The 21,537-nt window shown below is 39.7% G+C and overlaps 1 long non-coding RNA gene across 1 annotated transcript in view; it reads right to left on the reverse strand.

Moving 5' to 3' along the window:
- LOC134541198 (uncharacterized) overlaps window positions 1-516 on the reverse strand; it is a 97,858-nt gene extending 97,342 nt beyond the window's left edge. The window contains exon 1 of the long non-coding RNA XR_010076569.1: window positions 389-516. This is a non-coding gene — a long non-coding RNA (uncharacterized LOC134541198). The remainder of the gene's footprint in view (window positions 1-388) is intronic.
- Window positions 517-21,537: the final 21,021 nt, after the last annotated feature.

Here is a 21,537-nt window from a genome sequence, read left to right on the forward strand (position 1 = left end):
CTTAATTCTCCAAAATGTCCGGCTTTTTTATAAAGTGAGATAATTCCTGCAGTTACACTCCGAGTAAAGCGTGCGGTGCGCGCTAATGCGCTGTCCGCAGAGTCACACCACTAGTAAGTAGTTCTATGACAGCTTGACAGGTAGCAGCACATGCAGAAGCACGTGTTTTTAATATGGTGTATATGCGTAGTTTGTTTGATTATTTATACTGAAACTGTATTAAATGCCAAAACATTGTAAAATATCGTACGCCATTGTAATTAATTCATGGCTTTTTAAAAATATATATATTGTCCTCCTTTTTAGTAAAATGTCCTCCTTTTGCGAGGTGAATGTTCTCCTTTTTTGTTATCAGTGTCTGGTAACCCTAATCGCGAACAAGTTTTACCTGTGTGCGCGCCTGGGGCCCGGTTGGGGGGGTCGCATCGACCCGCGGGCGGCGGCGGCGGCGGTTGTCCTGGGACTCCTCGGCGGGGGCAGACACACGCTCTCCGGTGGCTTCCGTGGACGGACTCCCCGCCAGCCGCCGGGATGTTTCCGTCTTTCTACTCGTGGCGCGCCTTCCTTCTGCACGCCCTATCCCCCCCTCTTCCTCCGCTTCACCCCCTCCCCCTTCCCGAAAACAAACCCCGGGGAGAAGCTGCCGTCATGGCGCCCCGATCGATGTTCGGCGAGGTCTTCCGCTTCCGTCTTCTCTTCTTTCCTCCTCTTCTTCAGCGCGCGCGCCACCCGGACTTAACTTCTTCTTCTTCGACGACGACGGCCGTCGTGTGACTTCCCCCCGTCGCCCTGTTCGATTACGCAATTACCAGATCCCTCTCTTTCAAAAAAAAAAAAAAAAAGGAATACAATGATGACGGAACGCTATACCCTGGAAACTTGAATAAGTCAGATGAAAGGAACCGATTTATTTACTATATAATATAAACTGTATCATATTATATTATATTTATATATATATAATCTTGTGTGTGTCTGTTGTAATTTTTGTACTGCAATTTAAATATACTACTCTTGCAAACCTTGAAAAAGGATTATATCCAGAGTAGTTTTAAGTAATATATATATAACCCATAGTAAATTTCTTTGTATAAGCTATAAGATAATCTGTCTGCCCGTCGCCCTACGCAGCCTTCAGGAGCGGAGAAGTCTATTGTGTACGTGTGTTCCTCGTGTCTTCTCTGCGACAGGCTCTCCGCTGGGATTCGAAACCCCCACGGAACCCAAATCACACCGACACATGCATTCTCCCACCGCGTGTCCCTGAAAATCGCCCTCGGTACACAGTTCACAGGGTTCCGAGTCCTGATTGCAACAACCCCCGCGCCAAAACCAACCCCAACTCACAACACCAAACATCCGTCATCTACATCACCCGTTAAAAACCTAATATCTGTTTCCACAACCAGAGGCAATCCGCGGTCTGGAACACCACCCCGGAGGGCCCGCGGTTCGATGCCCGGATCTTGCACTCGGACCTCTGATGCCCGCAAGTGGCTATGATGACAGTACAGTTGCAGCATACCCTGCGGCGGTGTTGCCTGATTGAGCAACAAGTTTGAGCCTCTTCGACAGGCTGGCTGGCAGCCCGGCGAGTATAATACGACGAAAGTCGTCCCCCCTCCCCACTCCCCCCCCCCCCCCAACGAAAACAAAACCCAGCTGCACCCCGAACCAATGATGCGGACAGAGAAATGTCCCCAAAGCGCCCAATACCCGCACTCCACACACCGCATGGTGTTAGACTCTTTTCTACTTCTGTTCCAAACTCTCTTCGTCCAAGAATCCCGTCCTTCTGTTTCCCCGTAAAACCAACCTGCCGCGCATGATGCACGACTTTTTCCATCCGTGGACTGAGGATGAGGTACCACAGTTACAACGCCGTACCATAAAAATCGGATAACTCGACGAAAGACGTTGGTGCAATGCAGGGGCCTGACTCGCAAGAATGAGCCCAGGTTTTTTTCCTCCCCTGTTTTCTATGCAGGGGTTTTTAACCTGTGGCCCCGACTTATCTAGTTTTTAGTCCAGTAATAGTCAGTGAGGGGAGTTAGTCATGGCGCCAATCGCAGCCATGGCTGGCCAATCCCCTCCTAGCACACGATGCATGCTACATCTGCATGGCTAACAACCTGCGTGATTAGAGTGTATAGGCTTCGGTCTGAGACGCACTTAAGTCTTGCCTGCCGAGACCTCTCCCGCACACTCATAGCTTTCAAGTTAGGTTAGGAAAAAAAATCGTGTCTTCAAAACCTGCCGGTTACTTCATACTAGACCGAAAATCACTATACCGAAAGGCTCTAGACCGATAGTCGTTTAGCCGAAAGGCACTAGACCGAAAGTCGTTTAGCCGAAAGGCACTAGACCGAAAGTCGTTTAGACAGACAGGCACTAGACCGAAAGTCGTTCAGCCAAAAGGCACTAGTACGAAATGCACTAGACCGAAAGTCGTTAACCCGAAAGACACTACTAATCAGAAAGACACTAGACCGAAAGTCGTTCAGCCAAAAGGCACTAGTACGTAATGCACTAGACCGAAAGTCGTTCAGGCGAAAAGCACTAGACAGAAAGGCACTAGACAGAAAGACACTAGACCGAAAGTCGTTTAGCCGAAAGACACTACTAATCAGAAAGACACTAGATCGAAAGTCGTTCAGCCAAAAGGCACTAGTACGAAATGTACTAGACCGAAAGTCGTTGAGCCGAAAGACACTACTAATCAGAAAGGCACTAGACCGAAAGTCATTTAGCCAAAAAAGCACTAGCCCGAAAGACACTAGACCGAAAGTCGTTCAGCCAAAAGGCACTAGTACGAAATGTACTAGACCGAAATGCACTAGACCGAAAGTCGTTTAGCCAAAAAGCACTAGACAGAAAGGCAGCAGACCGAAAGTCGTTCAGCCGAAAGACACTACTAATCAGAAATGCACTAGACCGAAAGTCGTTTCTCGTAGATTTCGGTTGAAAGACTCCCGCCGACGTTTCTGATGATTCGAACCGAAGTGACGGGGGGGGTTCGCAATCTTGTATCGACTTCACCCACACGCGGCGAGTTACGGGAACATGATATATTGTTCCCGGTGTCGCTGTCACACGCTCCCGGCCGAGCACGTGAAGACACGGCGGCGGCTTCGGCGCCGACTCCAACCTTGCTGCTCCTCGCCGGACGGGAGGACCCGACGCGGCCCGGCTGTCGACTGGAGGACCCGGGGGTCGCCGACGACGTCCCCTGACGGCTGGTCCAGGGGGGGGGGGGGGGGCACAACAGCCGCGCGCGGGCCTGGCCTGGTTCGGGTCCCGGGACTACCAACAAAGGAACACAACCCTAACCCCCGCTGGCCCCCCTTACTGGGGGTTTTTGTGTGCCCGCGCGGCTGCTAGGGGGAGGGTTTCACCCCGAACCTACCCGCGTACAGGTCCCGCCAAAAGTTCAACAACGTTAAAAAAAAAATTGTTACCCGAGTCTTTTAAATTCCTGCTAGAGATGCGTATGTAACATCTAACATCGGTAGCGAGCAAATGCGTTTTTTTTCTAAAGTTACAAATCGTCGGCGGCTTACTTCTAAAACCTCGTGAGTCCAGATTTTCCCAGTTTTATATTCCGGATGTGTTTGGTGTATTTTTTTTTTCATTTTTTTCATAGTGCATATGCTTATAAAACCTCGTAAGTCAACTCTACTTAGTCTCTTTTTGTTCACAAATTATAAAACCTCGTATCTTTGTCAGCCGAAACCGTGCTCCAAAAGCTCGTAAGTTCTCCTGTAAAAATTGACTGAAATGGAGTTACGAGGTTTTAGAAGTAAGCCGACGAAATAAACATGTAATACGAAACAAATGGACACAAATCTGAACGTAGAATTATTAGAAAGAATTAATGCCGAGCGTGATAAGTTATACGCGAATTGTGTTTTCAACTGCATTTCAGGACGCGAATCACGCGTAGTTTCCGCACCCGCCGGCTGGAGCAGCCAAGTCGACTAACGAATCATTCCATTTGCAGACCACATTATCAAACGACTCCGTTAAGAGCGAAAATAACTTGGGAAAAAAAAATACTGATTTTCAACAAGGAATTTTATTAAAAATTGTTTAATTTCATTAAAATGTTAATACTATTAAGTTTTCCTTTGGCTTTGTGAACTATAGTTGGTTCTTGCCATTCGCTACAGATGGGCTTTTGCTTTGCTTCTAACTGGCTCGCGGTCGCAGAGGGGCGTGTCCAAATAACTGAGGTGCGAGAGTGCGGAGGTGTAGGCCTATTTGTTCTCAGTTGCAACGAAATGAGTCCGTGAAATTTCCGTGACTGCAAAGTTTAGTAAGTCGAGTGCCGAAACAATATCGAGCATAGACACGGAAACACGACCACAAACCACTCTATGCTCTGGCAACTCCCAACATGCTTCCAAACGTTTATCAGGAACTTTTGCAGCTACAAGTAGCAATATGCTCTGGGACTAGATGCAACAGGAGAAAAGGCACTCTAATAACCTAGCACAGGCCGAAGAATCATCTATGGAACACCTACTCAGCATGATTACTCCACGGGGCAAATAATATTGTATTATATATTATGTTTATGTTATGTTTTATTTTTGTATAATTTTAAATGTGAGATGTAACAGCAGAAAATGTGGTTAAGAGTAATTACGTTTCACACGGTTGAAAGTGCTGACATATGAGTGGTTGAACGTTCACAAAATGAAAGAAAAAAATTAATTTGCATACTTTTTGCATAATTATCTGGCAGTGTTGCATTTTTAACATTTTCGTGCAGTATGGATCAGAAGATTAAATTGAATATAAAACTGAAACACTTAGGTTCAATGGTTTTTATTTTTTCAGAAAAATTAATTTAATTTAACCTAGCCTTTTAAAATCCTAAACATTTTTATAATTTTCAAAGGCCATATAAAATTTAATATTTTTTTCTGAACAAAAAATAAATAAAACGCAGTAACTACTAGCATAGCCTTTAAACCCAAAAATATTCAATTTTTTATTCTCATTGGTTTTTCTTATTCATATTGTAAAAAAAATTTTATAAACTGAACTTTTTGCTTACTAACTAGGCAAAATTATTCACTGTGTGTGTGTGTGTGTGTGTGTGTGTGTAAAGTTCAGCCATTCAAAAAGTCTACAAGTTTAACCGTGTTTAAATGTAATCATAAAATAATGACATCGAATGGGACTCACCCCCTTGAGTGTAACAAAAGGCAACATCTTAAATCTCAGAAAGTTCTTTACCGATTGCTTTGAAATGTTGACATAACGTTGCATTAAAAATAGCGCGTGATTTTTAAATACCTCTGTCACACCAGTCACAGGTGTGTGTGTGTATATATATATATATATATATATATATATAGAGAGAGAGAGAGAGAGAGAGAGAGAGAGAGATTTTTTAAAAAATTAATGACTTTTAGTGTGCTCGTCCACTGATTTGTAAAGATAGATACCGAGAGGGATATATATCGATATTTAGAGATGTAGAGATAGATTGCGATATAGATACGAACAAAGATAAAGAAAGAGATATAGAGATATGTATTGTATATGTGTAACTACTTCAATCAAAATTTAAAAAATAATAATTGAAAAAGGCATAGCTAGGGCCGTGTAATTTTCGCGAAAAGTTTTTCCAGACCAGCTGTGTGTTAAAACACTGTATCATTTGTCTGTGTCTCGTGGTTGGCTGGGTTTATTTCAGGCGCATGTCTACTGCCGGCGCACCAATCACTGCCATCCAGTGCGGAAGCAAAACGCTTCCTGAATGGCCCGGCCAGACAGGGCGATGGCTTCTCTCGCAGACTGCCGCCAATCACAAGGGGAAAATGGCATAACTTGTTGCAGTCTAACGAGTGATCAGATTATTTCGCGAAAAAATGCATGTCCCATAGGTATAGACCAAAAAAAACGCGGGTTTAATGACCTCCAGGATAGACTCCAATATCCTCTACACACTCTGGCGAATGCCAACTGTTCATTGGCTGCTGACTTGTAAGTCGTCTCGACTGGGTGGCCTGTGATTCGACACTTCTATGAGTGAGGGTCTCTAATTGGCCCTCAGTCCTCCAGATTAACAGTGAACCAATGGCAGAAGCAGCACTAAGGTATAATTATTTGAATTTTAGCAAAACACTTAATGAACCCGCGAATTTTTCAGGTCTCTGCCCATAGGCATAGCCTCGCATGGGGGGCGTTAGATGGTAAATAAATAAATTTAAAGTCACCACCGTGAAGAAGCTACCGGCGGTGTTGAAAGTCTTGTCGCGTGCTGTACCTTCCTCGGGGGCGGCGCGGAGTGGTGGGTTGTTGAGGGTTGGGGAGGGGGGGGGGGTGTTGTTGCGGCAGACAGTTGTTCGCGGCGCTTCGCCATGGTGTTCCCATGACCTCGGTCCGGAGGGAGGGGGTGTTGTCAGGGGGTGGGGTTTCTAACCCGCGCATCTGTCCCGGCCCGAGAGAGCTTAGCACGTCGTGTCCAGCGGGGTGCAGTCAAAACTTAGAAACACACAACCTAGAAACACATAGCTTAGGAAAACATAACTTAGAAATACACAACTTAGAAATTCACATCTTAGAAATGCACAACTTAGAAATTCACAAGATATAATAGTCTGAGTTGTGTGTTTCTAAGTTGCGTGGTTCTGCGTTTCGTGTTTTTAAGTTACGTGTTTCTAAGTTGTGACATTTCTAAGTTACGACATTACAAATTTGTGTTTCTAAGTGAACGTGTGTCCAAGTTATGATCGTTCTAACGCATGACAGATCTAGGTTACGTGGATTTTTTTTTTTTCGAGGTTTCTAAGTTATGACTGTTCTAAGTTGTGTGCTTCTAAGTTATGTGTGGTTCCCGAGTCCAGCCGGTTCGCATCCGAGCTACCGAACCCGGCGTGGTCGAGACTTTCTGGACCATCCTTCTTGTCCTGCTTGCTGCTTGCCCAGGGCATTTCTCTCTGTGTCCATGCAGGTTTTTACCTGGGCCCCGACTCAACTGGCTACAGTCTAGACGCAGTGGTTCCCAAACGTTTTCAGCTGGCGACCCACCTTTCCTTATAGGTAGAGAGAGACCTGCAAAATTCGCGGATTCATTACGTGCTATGCAAAAATTCAAATAATTATACCTTAGTGCTGCTTCTGCCATTGGTCCACTGTTAATCTGGAGGACTGAGGGCCAACTAAAGACCCTCACTCGTAGAAGTGTAGAATCACAGGCCTCCCAGTCGAGACGACTCACAAGTCAGCAGCCAATGAGGGGGTGGCATTTGACCGAGTGTACGTAGAACCTTTGAATATATATATACTGTATAGAAGTCGCCAGCCCAGGTTAAAATTTCTAATACGGTTTTGAGGTAGTTGGTTAATTCACCGCCGCAATCGCCACCATCTCTAGGGCATCGACTTGTGGTGGTCCCTAGCGGACATGTGTCGAACTCTTCAAACACCCCTTCCTCCTCCCGTTGAACGACCTTCAGCTGCAGTGAATGATGGATGAGGGGTGCGGGGAATGACAGCGGGCGACAGGGCTGCGCTCTAACGTGTAAATAACAACTAAGACGATACAGGGCGTTACGGCAGCGCCCTGCAGCGGTGAAGTTCCCAAGCTGCTCATCATACGCTTCTGAAAAACGTAGAGTAAATCCTATCCACTCGCGACTTCTATACAATATATATATTCAAAGGTAGAACTATGGAGTTCATCCTGGAGGTCATTGAACCCGCGAATTTTTCCTGTCCCTATTAATATTCCATCGTCAGCTCGGTGCCTGGCGCGCATAGGGGCGAAGTGGCGTGTGTTGTGCGAGCAAGTGTCGCCCTTAGCACAAGATCTCTGAAAAAGCGCTTGTTGGTTTTTAAGGTCGACACTGACCTGCGCATCGCACGTCTCTACGGCCTCTACGCGCCAAGAACCTTAAAACTGGCGCGCGCAGTCTTCTTCTCGACTGTTGACGCGCTTCTGTGGGACTCGCAGCATATGTGCAGAGGAGGGGGGAGGGAATCCTTCTTTTCACAGACGAGAGAGCCAAACTCCCGATCGTTCAGCTTCGGTTTTTTTTTGTTCATTGTAAATGTGTTGATAAAAGGATACTAATGGTCAATTAGGTTAGGTTAGTTAAATTATAAATACTTAGAGACCTGAAAACATCGCTGGTTCATTACGTGCTATGCTTCTGCCATTGGTCCACCGTTAATCTGGAGGACTGAGGGCCAATTAGAGACCCTCACTCGTAGAAGTGTCGAATCACAGGCCACCCCAGTCGTGACGACTCACAAGTCAGCAGCCAATGAACAGTTGGCATTTGCCCGAGTGTGTAGAGGATATTGGAGTCCATCCGGGAGGTCATTGAACCCGCGAATTTTTCCGGTCTCTCTATAAATACTTTAAAACATTGTGGACGGTTGATTTGGTTAGGATAGCTACATTAAAGATACGGAGAGAGAGAGAAAAGCGAGCCTGGACTTCGGGGAAGTTCGGGTGTGGCTCCCTCGTCTGTGAAATGAAGGCTTCCCAGAGGTGTAGGAGTGGGGGGTGGGGGGGAAGGCTGTATACGAAATAACTGGAATATTCGAGAATCACGTTTGTCTCGTCCAAGTAGTTTCCTCGCGCCGGTTCTGGTCGAGTCCGGCGGTGGTGTAACCGTGTAACGGTCGACCGTGATCCTGTTCGCGGGGGTCGTCCCCTCGGGGTCCGGGCCTGTCCCGCGTGGCCGCAGGGTTGCCAACCGTCCCGCCTGGGAACCGTCCGCCCGGGGGTGAGGAGGAGGAGGCGGCGTGCTACCTGCTCGGACGTCTCCGCTAGGCACACCGCGAACGCGACCTTCAACCGTTCCGGGAATTTGAGGGGCAAGAGGGTCCGACTCGCAAGATACCTCATTCGCCTGAACGACTTACCCCCCACCCTGGCTTGAAAGGTCGTTGGCTGTTGACTGGAAGAAGGAAGATGAAGATGGCGCAATGTCAGGCTGCCTTTCGCTCCGAGAGCCAGCAGTTCGAGCCGGTTTACTGGCTCGTCTGCCCACTTCTGTTTTAACTGTGGCTGCCTGGGCAGCTGTGGCTGGGCTGACGAGTGAAGTCGCCCGCCACTGGGGGCGCATGCGCCCCTGGTTAATAATAACCCAGGAGCTCCCAACCTTTAAATGCGGGCCGCAAGGCCCAAGCACCCAACTCCAGCATGGTTGATTTTTCAGCCCCTCCAACTCTTCTTACCTGGACCCTTCTTCCTCTTGTCCAGTAGTTACCTGATTGCTTAATGCATGTTATTTGATCCCCGCATGAACCGGCCCAGAGTGTTCCCTGTGTCTATGCAGGTTTCACCTGGGTCTCATTAGCTAGCTTTTAAGCTAGGCGACCAATGGGGCGTCAGTCATGGCGCCAATCGCAGCCATGGCTGGCCAGTAAACCCCAATAAGCACACGATGCACTCGCCCTTGTCCTGCATGGTTAAAAACCCGCATGGTAGAGTGTATAGGCTTCGGCCTGAGACACACTTAGGTCCTCACCTAACCTGGACCCTCCCCTACACACTTAGAATTAACTTAGGCTAGGAAAAAAATTTGGGAATCCTAAGATGTACATCAAGTTCTGTTCCTGCCCGAACACGCCCGAATATTCACCTTCGGCCAACCTCGGTTGTTTATATATATAGGTATTTATATTCTATGCTATGCTAACCTAACTAACCGACCATAGTGTTTTGAAGTGTTTTAATGTAGCTAACCTAACCGACCACTTTTAATATTTGAATTTATTTTTTCCTGCGCAAAAATAAAACAAATCCCGAGGGGTTGGCCGAAGGTGAATATTCGGGCGTGTTCGGGCAGGGACAGAACTTGATGTACATCTTAGGCTTCTCCACCGCAAACTGACAGCTTGATGACTTCCTGCGGTGTTGCGAGGGCCATGGGTGGGTACATTTACTTCTGCGGTACCCTAAATATTTTGGAGAGGGGCCTTATTGACTTTCTCTCCCCCCCCCCCCCTCCCCCCGCGCAACTCAACCACGTACCCAGAGAATAGCGTGGTAAGAATATTTGAAGAAGAAAAAATTTAACTCTTTAAAACTGTATATCATATTGTAATTTTTAACATATTGTAATTTTTTATGTTAATTTTGTTTACGTGTTTTAGTAGTTTAGATCGGCGAAATTTTTTTTTGCCAATTATTACGGTAAAAGAGTTAATGTTTACCATCGTCGTAAGATTGTATGAAATGAATGAAATCAGTTGGGGTGGGATCTCGCGGATTATTTTGTAATCCGGTAAATTGAGTTTTGCTCTGCCACAAGACGCTGAGATCGACTCTGGCGTGTCGCGACAGAAATATCGAGGAACTTTTTTTGTCAGCGGGGACGTGAAAAATCGCCCTTCTGGGAGAGCGGGAGGTATATTTAGAGCACGAGGTCCCTGCAGAGAACTCTAAATTACCAGAGCCTGGCTCGGGAGTGCGCAGACGTGACAGGCGTCAGGACAGACGAACTTCATCCATCGAGTGCCACGGGACATGCTTCGTAACACTTCGTTAAGAGGGGGTAGGTAGTTCCATCAATCATCTTACTTAGTCTACAGTTTTGTATTCTTATTTAGGTTTCTTTTTGTTTAACTGAACCAGTAGTATAACCCGAGTTCATCACTACTTAAATATCCCTACTAAACTAATAATATTGTAAAACTACTTAGCCGATCATCATGCAACTTTGTACACATTTTCTTGGAGGTATTAGAAGTAACATAGGATACTTTTTAATTGGAAAAAAAAAAATATTTTTTTCCAAAGATAAAAAAATGCTTGTCAAAATATCTCAAAATCTAGCTACTTTTACGCCATCTGGCATTCAAGTTATGAAGTTCCAACCCTGAGTACTGTAATACCGTTGCACTGTATTATCGACGGTCAAAATTCAAAATTCCAAATTATTTATTTTTGTTACAGAGAAATATATTTTATTGATTCATTTCTGTTGTAATGATCTCTGATACTTATTTAATGGCTTCAATGCGAGCGAAGCCGCGGGTAAAAGCTAGTTATATAATAAATGCGAAAGTGTGTGTTTTCTCTGATTGTCCTTCTTTCACGCAGCAAAGAAGTAACGGTTCGACATGAATTTTTGCACACAGGTAGATGTGATTATGAAACAACATCCCTAAGGGACAAAATAAAATAAAAGGGGGGGGGGGGGGCGAATTCAGTTTTGGAATACAACATCATAGGAGATAGGTCATGGACACATTAACAGTGATTTTGCCTAATTCTCCTATGTCCGCCACACGGTCATATAGTAAGGTCTGGCAACTTCCCATCTTTCTCATCGGTGAAACAAGTGAAGCTCGCGGCTGCTAGCGAATTAAAGGCGCTAATGACAGTTTAGTTTAAAACTTCGTCAATAGATGGCCTTGCCTTGAAATGAAGCTGAAGATTGGCGTTCCGGTTTTGCTGATGCGTAGTCTTGATGCACCAAGATTGTGCAATCAATGGGACTTAAATTTCCCGTTTTTTTTAATGTATGTCCTGCAGACCTGAAACTCGGTGGTGATGTTCCTTACATTATGACTAGAGACCTGAAAATTTCGCGGGTTCATTGCGTGTTATGCTAAAATTCAAATGATTATACCTTAGTGCTGCTTCTGCCATTGGTCCACTGTTAATCTGGAGGACTGAGGGCCAATTAGAGACCCTCACTCATAGAAGTGTCGAATCACAGACCACCCAGTCGAGACGACTCACAAGTCAGCAGCCAATGAACAGTTGGCATTTGCCCGAGTGTGTAAAGGATATTGGAGTCTATCCTAAAGGTCATTGAACCCGCGAATTTTTCCTGTCTCTAATTATGACGTGTTTAGCCCAAGCAACGTCGGGTACTTCAGCTAGTAGTTTATCAAATAACAAATCACTATTGCGTGTTATCTGAACGACTCTGCAGGCTCATGTTTCTTATAAACACAAGCATGAATAAACATAAGTTTTGTTTCATTTCATATTTTTACCGCGTTATTTTTTCTGTTAATGTTTTAATTAAATATTATAACATATTTCACAGAAATTGGTATAAAGTGCGATTAAAATTATTTGTAGGCTTGAAAGTTCCATTTCTTCAAAAAATAAATTGGTTTTATTCAAATTAAAAATATTTTTATTATTAAGAAAAAATTGTTTTAATTAAAATATTTTATTATTGAATTTATGTAATATCTTTGAATATTTGTCTGTTTGTCTATTTGTTTGTTCGAGTATCTCGCAAAAACATTCTGGACCTATTTTGATGAAAATTTTGTGTTTAAAATATTATGATTATACTTTAAAAAACTTATGTATATTTTATCTCGCTAGAAGACGGAAGCCGGAGATACAACATTAAACTTAATTATTCTTGTTCACAACCAAGAGCAACCAATTTAAGGTTAGCTTAGACTTCTACCAACATCCACTTCTACTAATATTTATTTATTCTATCACAAAATAATAACTATTCAATGAATGATGATAAATTATTTTATTACATACATGATTGCATTATTATAAAAATCTGAACGTCTGAAAGATTGCAACAAGCTATACCAGCCACCAGCGGTTTCTTCCTTGTGATTGGCGGCCGTCTGCGAGAGAAGTCGTTGCCTTGTTTGACCGAGCCACTCAGGACGCTATTGCTTCCACACTGATTCGTTGTGATTGGTGCTGTAACTATCGACACGCACCTAAAGAAACTCGCCCAATCACGAAACACAGACAACTCCACAGTGTTTTTAACTCTCAGCTAGTCCTCGGAATCTTTCCGCGAAATGTGCATACCCCTAGTGATAATTAAAGAGAGGGGGGAAAAAAATCACTGTGAGATTATTCGCACGTGGGCACACGCTAGTGTGTGTATTTATTAATTTTTTATTTATTTATCGTCTTTATTTTTCTGCAATTACATCAAATAGTGGAATATCAAAAATTAAGCATGATATAAGCAGATGTTGACTAAATATTAAGAGAACAAATTAAAATTTTAACTTAATCTTCCAAATATTAACTATTACAAAAGATTCAACCATGACTAATTTAAAGTAATTAAAAAAATAAGCATAGACATACATAAAAAGGAGAGTGATTAAACATAACAGCAAATAGTATCAAAAACAAATAGGTGTTGGAACTGGGTTGTTTCTGGAAAGCACGGTTATGTCTAGCCGAGGCGTCAGGACGTGTAGGCAGTGAGTGGGGTCAAGGGTGGACCCCCATAGCTGATAGGGTCGCGTGTTTTTTTTTTTTTTTTTTTTTGGTGGGGGAAGTGGTGTTGGGGGTATAGGGGGGTAATCCCCGGCCGAACGTGGGACCCCTTTCAGGCCTGTCCCGCCGTTTCCAGTTGTCCCGTCGAGGATCTTCAACCAGCGGCCTCTGCCCCCTTTTTTTTGGGGGGGGGGGGCACAAGCTGACCAGGACAGTAGGCACTCGCACCACCTTCACTCGAGGAGGATGTCTGCCGTAGTGAGGAGGTGAGTGAGTTAGTTCCCCGGGTGACAAACACCCCCCACTGGCTCTCATTTCATGTTTCTTGGCTGTCAAGATCATACAAATTTTGAGAATTTTGAAATGTCAGGTAAAATTAATTAATATTTTCTGAAAGAAATGCAAACCATTTCTTGAAGTAGCCAGTGGCATAGCAGTTAATCCTAAAAAGTTTCATTTCTGCAATAAATTAAATTCTCCTAATTTGTACAACCCAGAAAGGTTAAAAATGTAACTTTGGCAGCTAATTATGCAAAAAGTATGCAACTATATATATTTTTCATTTCGTGAAAGTTAAACGATTGAAAATGTCTAAAAGTTGATCAGTGATTAATATAAATCTAAAATTATGACCTGGAACGGGACATACGCCCTTAAGGTGTGTGCAGAGCTCCAGGAAAAACAACGCGATTTCGAAACTACTCATGATATCCGACTGGGGGTCTGCTTACGAAAAGCATTTAAGAGTGCTCTGAGGGCCGAAAAGTACTTCTGATTTCGGATCAAGTTTTTAAACTGTATTTATAGAAGAGTTAAAATGGCTTTTAAACGCATGTTTTCAGAGTATTTTTTTTTTAGGCGTAAAACAACCGGTACAGATTCTTGAAAGCACTCAAAGGGACTTGCATTACACCTTCATCTTCATTTCTCCGGAGTGTAATGTTACGGTCGCCGCTCATACGCACGACGAGAAGACTGCGCGCCAGTCCAGAGGAGACACCGCGCTAGAAGCACCAGCGAGCGTCGCGCTTATCATCCCGCCTCGCCTGACACAGATACGCCCCTGACGAGGCGGGCCCCTTAAGGGGGTGCCTCCTATTACAGGTCAAGATTTTATATCTACAATAATCACAGATAAAACTTGTAGACTTTTGACGTGAATAACGTTTTATATAAATCGATGAACGCCGGCTGCATGCACGAAAAAGCATGACTCATTGTCACGTTCAGCCAAGAGCTGAGCGTGCAAGGAAACGGCCAACCACCGTGCGAGAAAAATCTTCTATAATATCAAACAGGTTTAGGCGGGGCTTTTTTAACTAATTGTTGGTGATTATAGTTAAACAAATTATTTAAATTAAATTTGCAAAAAAAAAAATTGTAAATAATATTTGAAAATAAAAAAAAGTATGCAATTTTTCATCAATGTTTTCTTATGACGTTATCACGTAAAATTATCGTCCGCAAACCGACTTTACAGAAACCCCCCCCCCCCCCTTTTTTTTCAATTGTTTAACTTTCACCAAATGAAAAAAATATACACAGCGCATACTTTTTTTGCTGAATTAGCTGCTAAAGTTACATTATTTTAACGTTTATGGGTTGTACAAATAAGGAGAATTTAATTTAATGCATAACTGAAACTTTTTTTAGGTTTAACTGCAATGCCACTGGTTACTTCAAGAAATGGTTTGAATTTCTTTTCTGAAAATATTAATTATCTTTACCTGGGTATTTCAAAATTCTCAAAATTTGTTACGATTTTGACGGCCAAGAAACAACGAACTGCCTCTGGTTGTGGAAACAGATATTAGGTTTTAATGGTGGTGTAGATAAACGGATGTTTGGTGACCCTAAGAGTGTTTTGTGAGTTGGGTGGTTTTGGCGGGGAGGGGGGGGGGGATTTGCAGTTAGGACTCGAACCCGTGACTTGTGCTGAGGGCAATTTCAGGAGCACGGTGGGAGAATATGTGTAAGTGTGATTTGGGTTCCGTGGGTTCGAATCCCGGTGGGGGGAAAAAAAGTTTCAGTGCGTCTGCCTGTCCTGCGCGGAAGCCTTCGTTTCACAGACGAGAGAGCCAAACGCCCGATCGTGCATCTTGGGGTTTTTTTTTTTGTTCATTGTAAATAATATTAAAAAAAAGTCCGTGAATGTTTATTTTTGACAACTCATGATAACTAATGGTCAATTAGGTTAGGTTAGCTACATTATAAATACTTTAAAACATTGTGGACGGTTGATTTGGTTAGGATAGCTTACATTAAAGATACCGTGAAATTCATGTAAACTGTTTCCTAGCCCTGGATAGCTACATATTAAAAAGTTATTTCCTAAGCAAACCATAAAATGATTTTTACAGTATTTTTAATGTAGCTATACTTACCTAATATAACCAACCATCCACAATGTTTTAAAGTATTTATAATGTAGCTAACCTAACCTAATCGACAGCGAAATTTAATGCCACGCCGGTTTATACAATGAGATAGAACGAGAAAAAAAGCGAGCATGAACTTCGGGGAACTTCGGGTGTGGCTCTCTCGTCTGTGAAATGTAGGCTTCCCGACAGATTAAAGGGGTTAGTATCATAAACTAACCACCTGTTCTAAAATGTCTTGTTTTCTCGCATCATTTTAAAGTCATTTCATAATATGACGATATTTTATTGCTTTAAAAAAAAAAAGTGTTTCCTACGAGACACGTCCTCACTGAACGGGTTTTATGAACTTGAAAGGCAAAATTTTACGTCAATATTAGCATTTACTAAAAGTATTTAATCATGAGGCACACAGTTTTGGTAGCCTGCATTATCAAAATTATTTTTAAGGACGAATAAAAATTAAGTTTTCCCATAATCTTGAAAAACTCAGGTTTCCATGGTTTTGGGAAAACTTAATTTTGATTGTCAAAAAAAAATATTAAAACCAAAATGTATTTATTAATAATTAAATAACTATATAAATTGGGAAAAATAAAGTTTATTTTTTTAATCTTGCAACTGTTATTATTTACTTAATTTTACATTACAACATTTTTTGTATAATTTTCAAACACACACAGATTTTTTTTTGTTCCGAGTAGTTCTGTCTCGGATATAGTTATTACAAATTATTATATTGTAGAAGTGCGTCGCTTATTATTCAAAATGACAGTTTTGGTGAAATAGGTGGGTATCATATTATATTTAAGTTCTTAATATTTCAAAAAATATATATCTTGTGACTAAACATAATTCATAAAAATAAAAACAATAACACCGAAATATCCTGTTTTCAAAACGAATTCTGCCTAAAAATAGAACCTCATAATCTTTTCTCTACATGTGAAATGGTGCTTCGCATAGACATACAAGAACATCACTTTGTGCAAAGTCCCTAGAATTGTTGTTAGGCAAAGTTTTAAATATTGTTTTCGGACATTGAAGACCCCGTGGGTATGTTGTGACTATAACAGCGAACAGTGTAAGGCAGTATCGCAATTATTGATACTGGTGGTTTTATGTGCAAGTATTAAATGTTTTTGACGTGACAACGTCTAATAAATCTATGAACGCCGGCTGCACTCACGAAGAAAGTGTCCCGTTACGCACATTGTTCCGTTACGCTGTGTCCCGTTACGCTCATTGTACGCTTGCGCCGCATCTATCTCTCTTCCACTCGACTGTTCATAAAGTGAAGTGAAAAGTTAATGTGGTTTTCATTGCTTATTACAACAACAATTTCGGCAATAAAGGTTAATTATTCTTGCATTTTAAAAATCTGATTACTAGTATAATTTCAAGTATTTATTCTTTTATTATTAAAATAAAAATGATTCAATTTTATTCATGAAGTATGCAATCATTTCATCAATGTTTTGTTATGACGTTGTCACGTTAAACTATCGTCCGTAAACCTACTTTACAGACAACCAATTTTTATTGATGAAAAATTATAAAAGGACTAAAGAAGTCAGGGGAAAATCCAGGTAATTCTTTTTGTGGGTTCTGCGGAACACCATTTGCAAGAACCAAATCCGGTTATATTTAACGCCAAATAAAAACAACAAAAAAATGCAAATAAAATTTATTTAAAACTTAAAACATAGTGACGTTTCGCTCCCCTTTCGTAAAATCAACAAATCACTTTTAATAATTTCTAGAATCATAGTAGGTATTACTTAAAAGTCTTCAATTAAGTAAATTATATATATTTTTAAAATTCAATAATAAGTAGTTAGTTGTGCTTTACTGTAGTGCTACCCTTCTTTCATTCTTAGATAACACTATCGAAAGTTGTAGATGACTTGCGGTAATGTACATTGGTAATACCTCGAATTTTCCATTTTACGTTAAGATAACGATTAAATAATATATATATATATTAATGGCTTCACAGTAAGTCTCGGGTTATTAAGGCTCGCACTGACTCGCGATGTTTTTATCTTATTTTCTTGTCATTACTATAATTTAAGGTATATTTCTGTCAACATATGTATTTTGCATTTTACGCCTGGACACAAATGTATTGTTACATTTATTTACTTAGTGTAATCTAACATCAGTAAAGAAAATCACTCGTTTCATACACTGTAATTCTTTATGTAAATGAAACAAAAAAAGATTAATGTAAAATGACATATATTTGTAAATTTCCACGTTTAAATGAAAAAAAAAACTGTATCACAAAATAAAAATTGTTTGCAGTAATATTGGGTTCGGTTTTTTACCCGGGAATTTGTTATTTGTTAAAAGTTATTTGTAAACCGTTCCCTGAACAGCTTTCCAGTATAACTGCGCACATTAATAATCATTATAAAACAAAATAAAGTCAGATTGATGAATATTCCATATATCTTTTCAGTGGTTTAAAAAATATAATGCTCGAATGAAACATTAATCAAAGTATAAAATTAAGTATCGATTTTGGTAAGAAATAGTATTATCTTGAAAAACATATTTCATATATGCAAAAATAACTGTAGCCACGTGTTGTACAAATATGTAATATCTTTCTTATAGTATCACAAATTACTTCTTGGCAACTGTTTTCCAAAAGCATGTTTTGTAAATGTACAGAATTTATTTTTCTGTGAACAAATGCAGAAGAGTTTTCGTGTTAATTTACAGTAACAGAACTACAATAAAAGTGATGACCGAATAACCAACATAGCATGTACAACCGAGCCGTGAGTAACATAAAATGCAAACATAAATTAATGTTTTTCAAAGTATTTTCCTACCTAATTTTGCTTTCGCAAGCAAACTACCGGTGAATTATTTTGAGAAAATGCATAGCATGCAGAAATAAGTTTTATTAAAAGTCTTCATGTGTACGGATTTTATTATATTTATGAATTGGTTTAGGACGAAGTGAAAGGAAAATGAATTAATTCAACCATTAGTCAATTAAATTTCTATGTTTAGTTACAGCTGTTGTGTCAGTAATATGTGGATGAATATGCCTGAATGTGTGTAAATGATTATTAGAAAATGTGTTAGCATTTATTAGGATGGTTATATAATTGTTCATTTTTTTAATTAAATTTAACTATTACAACACATATTTTATAAAATTATAGATTATAGTTTTATGTTGATTTTAAATCGTTCCTACATAAATGTTGTAGTAATATATTTTTAAAATCTTTTTATTTTATTTTATAAAAATAAAATTAAGTTTGACATATTTTATGTTAACATGTTCGTATCGCACTGAAATCTTTGAACGATAATTTTATGTTCTTGAATCTTGATAAATATTTTTATTTATGTTAGGTATGTATGTTATGTTTTATTACTTTTCTATACTTTGTAAACAAGTAGATGATTAAGTGAAAGACAATGTGGCACATCTTAAATTTACCACACAAAGTAAGTTTATAAAATAAAAGATAATTAAGTATTGCCGTAAAGTTACGCAACCGTTAATGCGTAATGCGCTCATCTTATTGGATTTACTATGTCAGTCGCCATAATTATCACGAAATTACGCTTTAAGTTCCAAATAAGATTAAAATACATTACGATGATGCTATTCTTTTTAAACTTGAGATCTAAGCACTACATTCTAAAACTAATAATAACATCCGTTATTTTTTCTCACATATAAGAATTCACAGGATTTAGTAGTTTTAATTGCGTTTAAACCATTCCCAGGATGTAAAATATCTGCATTTACCTGTATCTAGTATAAACTAGTAAATTATCTTAATTGAACACAATTAAACATTATCTTCACTGAAAGTTTTATGTCAAGGTTCCATGTTGTTTTAAATGGAATTAATGTAAAAGCATAAGCAAAAAAGTGGGGAAATCTAAATCGTATTTTTCTGACAATTCTGGTTTATGTCGATCATTGAACGTTTAAGACTTATAATATAATAACCATTATTTAAACCATGAAACTTAATCCCGCTTACTGATGATTCAGTAAAAAAGAAATGGTACTAAAAATACAATTTGAGGGTTCTTATATTATGTCTTCATATTTCAGAATTAAGGCATTGTTTTTAAATCATTGATTAAAATATTCACAGCTTAAAAAAATCAGAAAAATATCACAAGGCAGTTTTCTCTCTATTAGCTAGTGTTTACGGCAGAAGAAAACATTTGCAATGATTTAAAATGGATATTAAAAAAACTATGAAATAAATTTGCATTAAATATCTACATTGTATTTTTTTTTGTAAATGGAACAGAATTATCCATGTAAAGTTATAGATTTTTGTTAATGTGTACATTTACACGAAAACAACTGTATTCCTACAAAATATTGCTCGCAGTAATACTGGCTTCAAATTCTAACCCGAAAATGTATGCTTTGTGTTGTCCCAGTACCTACAATAGTTAAAGTTATATGTAAACCGTTCCCTGAATAGCTTTCCAGTATTAAATGTGCATATATTAGCTAAGCATGATACAACAAAATAGTCAAAATGTTGAATATTAATTTATGTTTTCATGGTTTAAAAAATATGTTCGAATGAAACATCTATACAAGCATAATTATGCGTCAATTTTCGTAGGAAATATTACTCAATATTATCTCTAAACACGTATTTCATACATACAAAAAAAACATAGCCATGTATTGTAAAAAGTTACAGTATATTTCTTGTAGTATTAAAAACTATTTCTTGGCAACTGGTTTACAAAGGAATCTTTTATAACTGTACAAAAAAAATTTCTCTGTGAAAATAATTTTTTTAATTTAAAAAATGGGTGTAAATCGTGTATTTTTCATTTCAACGTTTCCAGTCATTTACAATCTTCTAGAATCCCGTAAAATAGCAAAATTATCTGTTATCAAGCTAGAATCCACACGATTGTACACAACCTAATTGGCATATTTTATCCTCCATCCGGTTTGCATATTTTTGTATCATGTGATTTTTTATTTTGCTATAATTTTCTGGTTCTTTGGGACGTTTGCCAACTTAGGCTTTACCCAACGATCAAAGTCGTTCAAATGTATAATAGCTTGTATACTAACTAGTTGCCAAATAAGTTATGAGTCAGGTACTTGAATATATTAGTTATTACATTCTTTAAAAAAAATGTTGGGGTGACTATTCGAAGCCCCACGAAAGTACGTTGCAAAAATTTTGTCTGTAAAAATACGCGAATTTATTTTGCGATATTCTTGACACAAACACTAGTTGTTTTCTCCTGCTTATGACATTCGGCCAGGGTTTATATGAAACTCCCTGAAGAACGATAATAGAATACTGTTCCAGTAGACTTAACTATAGTAAAATCAAAACCTACACGGAATATTTTTTGACGTGACAACGTCTAATAAATCGATGAATGGCGGCTGCACGCACGAAAAAGTGTCCCGTTACGCACATTGTCCCGCTACGCTGTGTCCCGTTACGCTAATTGTACTCTTGCGCCGCATCTATATATCTTACACTCGATTGGAACAACCATCGATTTGACTTTTTCGAGGCACATTAAACTTGAAACACTCCAATTTGTTTCCTACTTTTCCTATCATCGTCCTATCCTTAACAGAATAACACAGATTGGAAGAAGTTAAATAGCAAACATGTATAAAAGTTATAGTTAAAATAATCTCTTCGATAAAGTAATAAACATATTTGAATTACCGAGTGCAAATAAAAGTAAATTTATCAATTAAATTGTAGATTTCATTTCACTCCTTCTTTGTATCCATACAAAATAGTGATAATTCAATAAAAATGATTCAATTTTATTCTTAAAAGTATGCAATTATTTCATCAATGTTTTGTTATGACGTTGTCACGTTAAACTATCGTTCGTAAACCGACTTTACAGACAACCAATTTTTTTGTTTGTATTATAACTAGAGACTGGAAAAATTCACTG

Source organism: Bacillus rossius, chromosome 18 (genome assembly GCF_032445375.1).
Source record: "Bacillus rossius redtenbacheri isolate Brsri chromosome 18, Brsri_v3, whole genome shotgun sequence".
In the NCBI taxonomy this organism is placed as follows: Eukaryota; Metazoa; Arthropoda; class Insecta; order Phasmatodea; family Bacillidae; genus Bacillus; species Bacillus rossius.